Source organism: Phoca vitulina, unplaced genomic scaffold (assembly GCF_004348235.1).
Source record: "Phoca vitulina isolate PV1807 unplaced genomic scaffold, GSC_HSeal_1.0 scaffold9, whole genome shotgun sequence".
NCBI lineage: Eukaryota > Metazoa > Chordata > Mammalia > Carnivora > Phocidae > Phoca > Phoca vitulina.
The window spans coordinates 55,336,124-55,347,364 of NW_022589712.1; the positions used below are offsets into that span (position 1 = coordinate 55,336,124).

Sequence of the window (11,241 nt, forward strand, 5' to 3'; positions counted from 1 at the left end):
TGCTGCCACTGAAGACAGGCTTCTGTCTTCAAGTCCATCATCTCCAGAACCAGCTAGTCTTCCTGCAGAAGATGTGAGTCCAAACTCAAATGGTCCAAAACCTGCAGAGGTGGTGCTAAATGATGACAGAGAAGATCTTTTCGCAGAAGCCACAGAAGAAGTTTCTCTGGATAGTCCAGAAAGGGAACCTATCCTGTCTTCAGATCCTTCTTCTGCAGTCACACCTGTGACCCCTACTACACTCATTGTTCCCAGAATTGAATCAAAGAGTATGTCTGCTCCTGTGATCTTCGATAGATCCAGGGAGGAGATTGAAGAAGAAGCAAATGGAGATGTTTTTGATATAGAAATTGGTGTATCAGATCCAGAGAAAGTTGGTGATGGCATGAATGCTTACATGGCTTATAGAGCAACAACAAAGACTTCTCTTTCCATGTTCAGTAAGAGTGCATTTTCAGTGAAAAGAAGATTCAGTGACTTTCTCGGTTTGCATAGCAAGTTAGCAAGCAAGTATTTACATGTTGGTTATATTGTAGCACCAGCTCCAGAAAAGAGTATAGTAGGCATGACCAAGGTCAAAGTGGGTAAAGAAGATTCATCATCCACTGAATTTGTAGAAAAACGGAGAGCAGCTCTTGAAAGGTATCTTCAAAGAACAGTAAAGCATCCAACTTTAGTACAGGATCCTGATTTAAGGCAGTTCCTGGAAAGTTCAGAGCTGCCTAGAGCAGTTAACACACAGGCTCTGAGTGGAGCGGGAATATTGAGGATGGTGAACAAGGCTGCCGACGCTGTCAACAAAATGACAATCAAGATGAATGAATCGGATGCATGGTTTGAAGAAAAGCAGCAGCAATTTGATAATCTGGATCAGCAACTTAGGAAACTTCATGCTAGTGTCGAAGCGTTGGTCTGTCATAGAAAAGAGCTTTCAGCCAACACAGCTGCCTTTGCTAAAAGTGCCCCATGTTAGGTAACTCTGAGGACCATACTGCTTTATCTAGAGCTTTGTCTCAGCTTGTGGAGGTGGAGGAGAAGATAGACCAGTTACATCAAGAACAAGCTTTTGCTGACTTTTATATGTTTTCAGAACTACTTAGTGAATACATTCGTCTTATTGCCGCAGTGAAAGGTGTGTTTGACCATCGAATGAAGTGCTGGCAGAAATGGGAAGATGCTCAAATTACTTTGCTCAAAAAACGTGAAACTGAGGCAAAAATGATGGTTGCTAATAAACCAGATAAAATACAGCAAACTAAAAGTGAAATAAGAGAGTGGGAGGCAAAAGTACAACAAGGAGAAAGAGATTTTGAACAGATCTCTAAAACAATTCGAAAAGAAGTGGGAAGATTTGAGAAAGAACGAGTGAAAGATTTTTTTTAAAACTGTTACTATCAAGTACTTAGAATCATTAGTACAAACACAGCAACAGCTGATAAAATACTGGGAGGCATTCTTGCCTGAAGCCAAAGCCATTGCCTAGCAAGAAGATTTCTGTTACGAAGATCTTGGATGTTTGTTCCAGTTATGCTGAATTCCACAGTGAAATCATTTAAAACCATCTAAATAAACCACTCTATATTTTATGAATTACATGTGGTTTTTTTATATACATATATATGTATATATATATATATACTCTGACATTTCATTACAAGCTGCATGTCCTGACCCTCTCTGAATTAAGCGGACTGCGGCATGACATTCTGCAGTACTTTGCTGAATTGAACACTATTGTGTCTTAAATACTTACGCTAAAAAGTGCACTGCAAGACCAGAAAATTTTACAGTATTTTTTCTTTACAATACATTCTGTAGTGTGTTTGCCCTCTTTATGAAGTGAATTATCAATGCATTGATTAATGTTCACTTATACACTCCTATACAGAAATTATGATTTCGTGATTACAGTAATAAAACGATATTCCTTGTGAAGTATTAGTAACAAATTATTTGGGTATGTAAACATGTTAGAGATCTTTTAAAAGCATTTTTAATCACAAGAAATTCTTGTTGCTAGATATACGTAGGTGAGGCTGTTATCCATTAATTTTTTTTAGTTGACAGAAAAAGCTGAACTCTTTCACTATAAATGACTAAATGAAGGTTAAGTTCTCTTCTGAAATCATCATAAACCAAAGAACATTTATCTTTTGATTCTACTGTGGGAAATGCTCTTGTCTCGAGTAAAGAAGAGAATGAATACTTTCCTTTACTTGTTTTACTGTCATCCCTATTACCAGTGTCCAATTTAGGAATTAGGAAAAAAATGTATTTTTGTGCTTCTGTTACAAGTCCTGTGATTTTGCTCATCTTCTATCTTCAAAGTCGACTTGTGTGTATTTAATTTATCCTTTGCCTTTTCTGTTTTTCATTTTAAACTTAAGGTTAGATCATCTATGGTCATAACTGATAATGAATGGTACCATGCTAAAATTCCCCATGATTTGGTGAATAACCAAGGATAACATAAAACACATTTGAAGTAAAATGAAATTTGTCTTTGGCACCCTTCTTACTGATACCATATCTTGTTCAGATGGCTGTTACCTAATCCTTGATGCTAATGAAAGTTTAAGTTATGACTGGCATCAGAGTTTTCATTTTTTGAAGTGTTCTTCAAGATGCCCCTCTTAAGCTTACCAGCTACACCTCCCAGAGAAGTCAAATATGGTTATGTGTAACTGAGTCCTCTCTAGCACTTACTGGATACAATTAATATATCAGAGTATTCTCAGATATGTTTGCTTCCACTTGTTTTAGCTGAAGTTTTAAGCCTACTGTAGGCATTACTGATTTTTAGACTCCTAGAACTCGGAAGAGTAACTAACACATAATAGGTTAATAAGAAAGACTTGATGAACAGGAAAAGAAAATCCTGGAAGATGCAAAATAATATATGCCCCCTTAAGAAGAAGAAACTGGAGCAGAAATAGGACTTCTGTTGCTTCTGTTAGAGATAACTTAGAAACTTTTGAGAAGTGAGCAATTCATAGTAATATATATCACATGCTATCTTGTCCCATTAATACTGAGCAAAATCTACAATGATGTTTTACTATTAACCTCCATCGTTACATTACTTCCAAAGATACAGTTTATACAGTAGGTTGATAACTTAGTTATTCCAGTCAAAATCTTCCATTCCTCTGTGGTATGTTCATTAGAATATTCAGCACCTCCAAATAAAATAATAAATATTTCCATTCTTGATCAAGCTGAAGAGAGTAACAGATGCTGACCCCATTCCAGTCTTCATTCCTCTTGATAGTCTTCACTAAAAAAGGAATCTGTTGGAAATATCAAGTAAATTATATGAGCCTCTGATAGCTACCAACCTTTTTAGTATCTTCAACACTCAGCCCACCTCCACCTATCAATCTTAACATCTATTCATGTTACTGAAATACTTTCACTCCAGTAAATAGAACAAGGGCATTAATAGTGCTGATAACATAGTCTTTTGTATAGAGCTGAATTTTTTTTTTTTCTTAAATCAGATAAAGAAGGACTAAGCCTATTACGTGGGATAAGCTGAATCTGGAGTCAGCATATACGTGTTCAGTCTTGCTTCTGGCACTTTGTAACTATGTGACTTTGGCCTTATCACATAAAACTCATCTGTAAAACAAGGGTATAAGACTCCTGAAGTGCCTTTCCACTTTAAAATAGTTTGCTTAAAATACCAAACTTCAGTATCAATATTACTCTATTAGAAAATCAAATTCTAATCAAAATCACCTGTTAATAAAACAAAGCTAGAACAAAAATGTGTGTAAAAATAGGATTTCTAAAACCTAAAAGGATGTTTTCCTGATGGTATTTTGTGATAAGCTATTTTCAACTATCCAGCTCATTTTATACATGCATATGTATTTATACTAGCCTCAGAATACCCTTGTTTAATTTGTTGCGCTTCTTTAAACTTTTTTATTTTATTATCCAGATGTAGTAAAGTTTTACAAGTTCTTGTAAAAAAAAAAAAAAAATGTTTGGTAGGATTCCCCTGGGAAGCCATCCAGGCCTGGACTCATGTTGGGAGATTTTTGATTACTGATTTAATTTCTTTGCTGGTTATGGGTTTGTTCGGATTTTCTATTTCTTCCTGTTTCAGTTTTGATAGTTTAAATGTTTCTAAGAATGCATCCATTTCTTCCAGATTGCCTAATTTGTTGGCATACGATTGCTCATAATATTCTCTTAAAATTGTTTGTATTTCTGCAATGTTGATTGTGACCTCTCCTCTTTCATTCATGATTTTATCTACTTGGGTCCTTTCTCTTTTCTTTTTGATAAGTCTGGCCAGGGGTTTATCAATCTTCTTAATTCTTTCAAAGAACCAGCTCCTAGTTTTGTTGATCTGTTCTACTGTTCTTTTGGTTACTATTTCATTGATTTCTTCTCTGCTCTTTATTATTTCCTTTCTTCTGCTGGATTTAGGCTTTATTTGCTATTCTTTCTCCAGCTCCTTTAGGTGTAAAGTTAGGTTGTGTATTTGAGACTTTTCTAGCTACTTGAGAAAGGCCTATATTGCTATATACTTCCCCTTTAGGACTGCCTTTATTGCATCCCAAAGGTTTTGGACTGCAACGTTTTCATTTTCATTTGCTTCCATATACTTTTTTATTTCTTCTTTAATTTTCTGGTTGACCCATTCATTCTTTTTTAAAAAAATAGTTTATTTATTTACTCGACAGAGAGAGAGAGAGAGAGTGAGAGAGAGTGAGTGCAGAAGCAGGGAGAGTGGCAGGCAGAGGGAGAGGGGGAAGCAGGCTCCCCACTGAGCAGGGATCCTGATGTGGGGCTCGATCCCAGGACACTGGGATCATGGCCTGAGCCAAAGGCAGATGCTTAACTGACTGAGCCACCCAGGTGCCCCAATGCATTCATTCTTTAGTAGAATGTTCTTTAACCTCCATGTATTTGGGGTCCTTCCAAATTGTTTCTTGTGGTTGACTTCAAGTTTCATAGCATTGTGGTCTGAAAGTATGCATGGTATGATCTCAGTGTTTTTGTACTGGTTGAGGCCTGATTTGTGACCCAGTATGTGATCTATTCTGGAGAATGTTCCATGTGCACTTGAAAAGAATGTGTATTCTGCTGCTTTAGGATGAAATGCTCTGAATATATCTGTTAAGTCCATCTGGTTCACCGAGTCATTTAAAGCCCTTGTTTCCTTGTTGATTTTCTGCTTGGATGAATTATCCATTGCTGTGAGTGGGATGTTAAAGTCCCCTACTATTATTGTATTATTATCACTGAGTTTCTTTATGTTTGTTATTACTTGATTTATATATTTGACTGCTTCCAAGTTAGGGGCATAAATATTTATAATCGTTAGATCTTGTTGGATAGACCACTTTATTATAGTGTCCTTTTTCATCTCTTATTACAGTCTTTGGTTTAAAATCTAGTTTATCTGATATAAGGATGGCTACTCCAGCTTTATTTTGATGTCCATTAGCATGATAAATGGTTCTCTGCCCCCTCACTTTCAGTCTGGAGGTGTTTTGGGGTCTAAAATGAGTCTCTTGTAAGCAGCATATCGATGGGTCTTCTTTTTTCTTAATCCATTCTGATACCGTATGTCTTTTGCTTGGAACATTGAGTCCATTTACATTCAGAGTAATTATTGAAAGATATGAATTTAGTGCCATTGTATTACCTGTAAATTCACTATTCCTGTAGATTGTCTCTATTCCTTTCTAGTCTTTGTTACTTTTAGTCTCTCTTTCCCACTCGAAGAGTCCCCTTTAATATATCTTGCAGAGCTGGTTTAGTGCTCATGAACTCCTTTAGTTTTTGTTTGTCTTGGAAACTCTTTATCTCTCCTTCTATTATGAATGACAGCCTTGCTGGATAAAGTATTCTTGGCTGCATATTTTTCCCATTTAGCTTGTTGAATATATCATGCCACTCCTTTCTGGCCTGCCAGGTCTCTGTGGACAGGTCTGCTGCCAGCCTTATGTGTCTACCCTGGTAAGTTAAGGACCTTTTTTCTCTAGCTGCTTTCAGAAGTCTCTCTTTATCTTTGTATTTAGCAAGTTTCACTATGATATGTTGTTGTGTTGACCTTTTTTGTTGATTTTGAGGGGAGTTCTCTGTGCCTCTTGCACTTGAATGCCTGTTTCCTTCCCCAGATTAGGGAAGTTCTCAGCTATAATTTGTTCAAATAAACCTTCTGCCCTTCTCTCCCTCTCTTCCTCTTTTGGGACTCCCATGATACGGATAATATTGTGCTTTATGGAATCTCTGAGTTCCCTGAGTTTGTCTTCATGATCTAATAATTTTCTTTCCCTCTTCTTTTCAGCTTCATTAATTTCCATAATTTTATTTTCTATATTATCTATGCTCTTGTCTGCTTCTTCAATCCTCATTGTGATTATATCCAGTCTGCTTTGCATCTCAGTTATAGCATTTTTTATTTCAGCCTGACTAGTTTTTAGGTTTTTTTAATCTCTGTAACAGGGTTCTCTTCTATGCTTTTTTCAAATGCAGCTAGTATTCTTATGACTGTTGTTCTAAATTCTTATTCACATATATTGCTTATATCTGTTTTGAGCAAGTTCCTGGCTGTGGTATCTTCCTGACCTTTCTTTAGAATTCCTCCATCTTGTCATTTTAGCTAAGTTTCTATCTTTTGCATGTTATGATAGCTTGTTATGTTTCCTGCATCTCAGAGTAATGTTATATTAAGAAGAGGTCATATATTGTCCAGGGCCTGGCATTTTATGAAGTGTTTCTGGTGTATGCTTTGTGCACTCTGCTGTTGCATTTTGGCTTCTCTTTCCCATTGATCAGTCCTCTGCAGAGTTCCTCCTTGCTTGCAGTGGGGAGTGCTTGGACATTTATCTAGGTGTGCTTTGATTTCTTTGTTGAAAGCAGCCTGGGAAAAAAGGAGAGAAGGAAAAGAAAAAGGGAGGGGAGGGAAAGCCTGCTCAAAAAGAGAGAGAGAGAAAAGGAAAGGGATGAAAGATCCCAAATAGACAAACTATAAGCCGGATTCCAAAGAAAAAGAAAGGAAAAACAAAGGAAAAGAAAAGAAAAAAAGGAGCCTGATTCCCCTCACCCCCCACAAAGAGAAAAGGAAACGAAAAAACAAACTAACAAACAAAAAATTATAAACCTGATTCCAAAAGAAAAAGAAAAAGAAATAAAGAATAAGAAAAAAAAATACAGCCTGGTCCTATTTCCACCAGAACTGAAGGGGACTTTGAAGCACTATATGATCAGTAGACTTGGTGCATGCAGCATGCTGCCTGTTTTGCTCTTTTGGGGGAGAGGCCTGTTGCGCTGGCTCAGAGTCAATCCTACCCTTGGCAGAAAAACACTTGCCAAGCATAGGAGGACAAGGTTTGATGTAAGTGGCTCCCATCTCCACTGGGAACTGCTCTGTTGCTCTTTGATGTCCAGCTGTGTTGGTGGTGGGGTGATGGGGGTGGTGGGGTGTGGGGGTGGTGGGGGGTGGTAAAATGGTGCCATCCCACTCTCTCTCTGGGGACATGAGAATCTCACACCCCCTGCTGTTCAGGAAGCCCTCACAGAAAAGCAAAGGCCCTCAGCACACCTGGCGCCCAGCTCTCCTGCATTTTATCTTTGGTGCAGCTGGGATTCAAAACTCCAAATCTTAAAGGAGCCAAACCGCTCGCATCTACCACGCTGTCTCCCTCCAACCATGGAAGTCCTTCTTCCAATCCTCAGATCTATTTTCTGGGTGTCCCAAGTGATCTGACCTCAATACAGCTGAGTTCAAGGGACAAGAAAAGCCCAGGGTCTCCCTACCTTTCCTCTATCTTAACTCCTTGATGATGCATATATTTAAATAGAGAGGCAGAGTTTGCTTTTTTTCCCCCATGTACTGAATTATTTTATACAACAGATTTTAGATATAATTTTTTTGTGTGTTGGAGCATATTACCTGCAAATAAAGCTAGCATACTGTTATCTGAATAATCCTTGTTTAACTAAGTCTGACCTTGTTTTTTGAAAAGAAAACTAAGACTTAGATTTCTTTCACAAGTCCTCCTGGAGTTTCTTTGACTCTTCTTACTTCAGAATAGCATTAAGCGTATAAAATTACATAGCTGTGCTTTGTAGGTTGATATTTTTAATATGCTAAAAACCTAAACTCTTATTTCTTTATAATATTGATGTTTGCATAGTTATTATTATTTTTTTTTGTAGCCAACATTTGTTGAATCATTCTTATATATTAAGTGTTGAGGCAGGTACATGAATTAGCTCATCATGCCAGCATTAATGCAGAGAAATAAGTACTTTCATTATTCCTACTCTGTTGATGAAGGAACTGAAGATTAGGGAGGTTATGTTGTTAGGGAGGGGCAGATCTAAGACCAAATCCCTGTGTACATGAATCTAGAGTGTGAGGTCTTAATTTCCAGATTGTACTGTGTACTATTAATGAATTCTAGTAGTTACAATGTAAACACAGGAGAGGATTCTAATGTCTTGACATAAAATTACGTGGATAATTAAAATTATTAAACTATGTGAAAAGTAAGTGTGTGTGATCATTCCAGTTGTTCAATTCAATTTGTACTTTGGCTTATTTATTTATTTTACATTTGTATGGGTCCTTTTCATCTGGAAATACAGTATTTTTGAGAGATACTGAGCAAAGAACCTTGGCTGTTGTACCAGACAAGATGCATTCAACTGTAGACAACATTATTTGTTATAACAAAACGGCTTGAAGAATAAAGATATTTATTATCTTCTGTAAGGGGAAGCCTTGAGGAGGTAAAGTGATTCTAATGTTGGACAACTAAATGGCTCAATAATGTCATCAACAATCCAGATTTTTCCATCTTTCTGCTTTGTCATCCTCAGTGTGTTGGCACTTATCCTCAGATGACCCTCATTGTTTTCAAGATGGCGGCAGCAACTCCTAGTGTTGTTACAAACTCCAAAGGCAGAAAGAAGAATTGTTTTCTCTGATACATCTTGTTTTTAATGAAAAAAATTCCCAGAAGTCCCCCAGCATATCCGTTTCATGTCACTTTTGCTGAACTTTTAATGGACTTAAAACTGACCATTGAAAGTCGGTCACTAGCAGGGAGAAAGGAATGATCATGACTGTTTTATATTAATTAAGCTTTATCTCCCCATCCGCGCCCCCCCCCCCCCCGCCCCCAAGGCTGGAAATGGGTCTAGGCTCTCCTAAGGCACATGACTACCAGAAAGTGAAAAAAAAATCAGGGTTCTTGACAAAGAAGAATTTTGTATATGTGTGTGTGTGTGTATTGGAGTTTGGGTGTGTATGGCTCTTGGATAACAACAAATAATGCCTAAAATAATTTTCTCTGAGCAGGAGGAATCAAATGAAAATTTTATTCTAAGAGAAAATTGTCATACGCACTGAAGTCTAATACCCAGTCTGGGGCAACCATATTAATATGGCTATAAGGTTCTAAATAGCTATTAGTGGAAATTTGGTTACAACGTGAACCAGAATAAGGATGATCAAAGATTCTATTATCAGCACTTGACAGTGCCTGATACATTTTAAACAAAGCCCTTTGCTTTCACTATCATTTCTGGCAAGTAGCTTGTCATTGGAGTCTGTATGCATAATCTTCTGCACACTACCTGCAGGTCATGGGGAAAAATGATGAGAGGGGGTCTTTGTCCTTGTCATTCATCTCTCCATTCATGAAATCAGTGAATAGGGAGGTACTAATAGTTCCACCTAGTTAAACTTATTATTTTGTAAGTTTTGGAATCTTTGCAAGTTTTGTCCTCTGTTACCACCAATATTGAGAGGTTGGTGTGATAGATTGAAAACCTCAAGAAAATCTTCCAAGCAGTGTGGATGTGGATTTAGTATGATATTTTTCATCCCACGGATACCTGTCATTAAACTTTGCAGATAATATTATCAGTTGCATGCAGAAAGGAATATTGAATAGGAGAAAATGTAGCTTTTGCTTTAGAAACTTATTATTGCTAGCAATAATTAATTACTTTTACAAACAAACTTATAGAATTAATGCAGGATGATGTACTCCAGTCACTACAGGGTACTCTGATAGAATTTTAAACATGCTTCTGATTTAAATTATGTATTAATTGGTTCAGGCACCAAGTTGAAAGGCCTGGCACTAATGATAAAACCAGGTAAGCAGTCTGATTAATGAAAGGAGCTGAAAGAATTTGCTACAGGAGCTGAAACACTTTGTCTAGTAGCACTAATCATTGTAATTTATTATGGGAAGCTTCTTCCATGGCCCTGAGTCATAGCTGTTATTCCTTCTGTAAGAATGTATTGACTCACATGTTTAAAAAGATTGCCCAGAGTGGGGAAAACTGTTTATTTTAAAACTGAAGAAAAGAAAATATTATCCTCCTTTTATTATGAAAACCAAGGATGGGAAAAGTAAGATGGGTTGTACAATGGTATGTGTATCCATATTTGAAAACTTGGTTCCAATTAGAACAATAGATGCTGCATTGAGTTACCATTGCATATAATATTAAAATGTTGAAAAACATTTCATGGTTCTTCCAACAACACTAAATTGTTATTATTCTTATATTGTGAATGACATCATGAAGAGAATGAAGAAACTAAGGGGTGTTTAAAAGGATCTCACAGAAGACAGAACTGGAAGGAAAAGATGGACATCAAGGTTGTTCTTGATTTAATTGTGAAGATAAATAGAGTTTGTAATGTAAACATTTTAAATATATCTTTCTGGCCCCCAAAAATTCCTTGTTAGTTTTTCTCTCTGTATCATCTGATTTAGAGATATACTTCAGCTGTATCTATAAAATAAAATTTTACAGTTGCGTTGATAACACTTTCCAATGTATTTCATGTTTGGGCTCAAGTGGAAGAGTTGGTTGAGAAAGAGGAAAGATTGTTTGCCTGATTGTACCTTTGTAGCTGTCCTAGCAATAGACTTGGATCCTCTTGCGCCCCTCTTGCTCTGCATGGTGTTTTTCTTCTCTCTCTCTCTTTCTCTCATACTATTACAACAGTTGCCAGAGTCCTGACCGTTTCTGTCCTGTTTTCTTGACATCCAGTGGGAATCAACTCCCTGGGCTTTGCCTTCACTGGAGATGGAATCACGTTAGCTGGCACTGCTAAGCTGCATTTAGTTGCCAGCCTACATCATTCTATTACAGTGAGGTCTTTTAGGGAAAATGTATAAGAATTCATAATAGTGAGGGAACTGTTTTTGGGGAAATTCCATTTGAATGGAATGTGAGTCTTAAAGA

General features: G+C 37.0%; 1 pseudogene; it reads left to right on the forward strand.

Annotated features, from left to right (window-relative positions):
* Positions 1 to 230: 230 nt before the first annotated feature.
* Positions 231 to 1,626, forward strand: LOC116634274 (annotated as a pseudogene).
* The last annotated feature ends 9,615 nt before the right edge of the window (positions 1,627 to 11,241 follow it).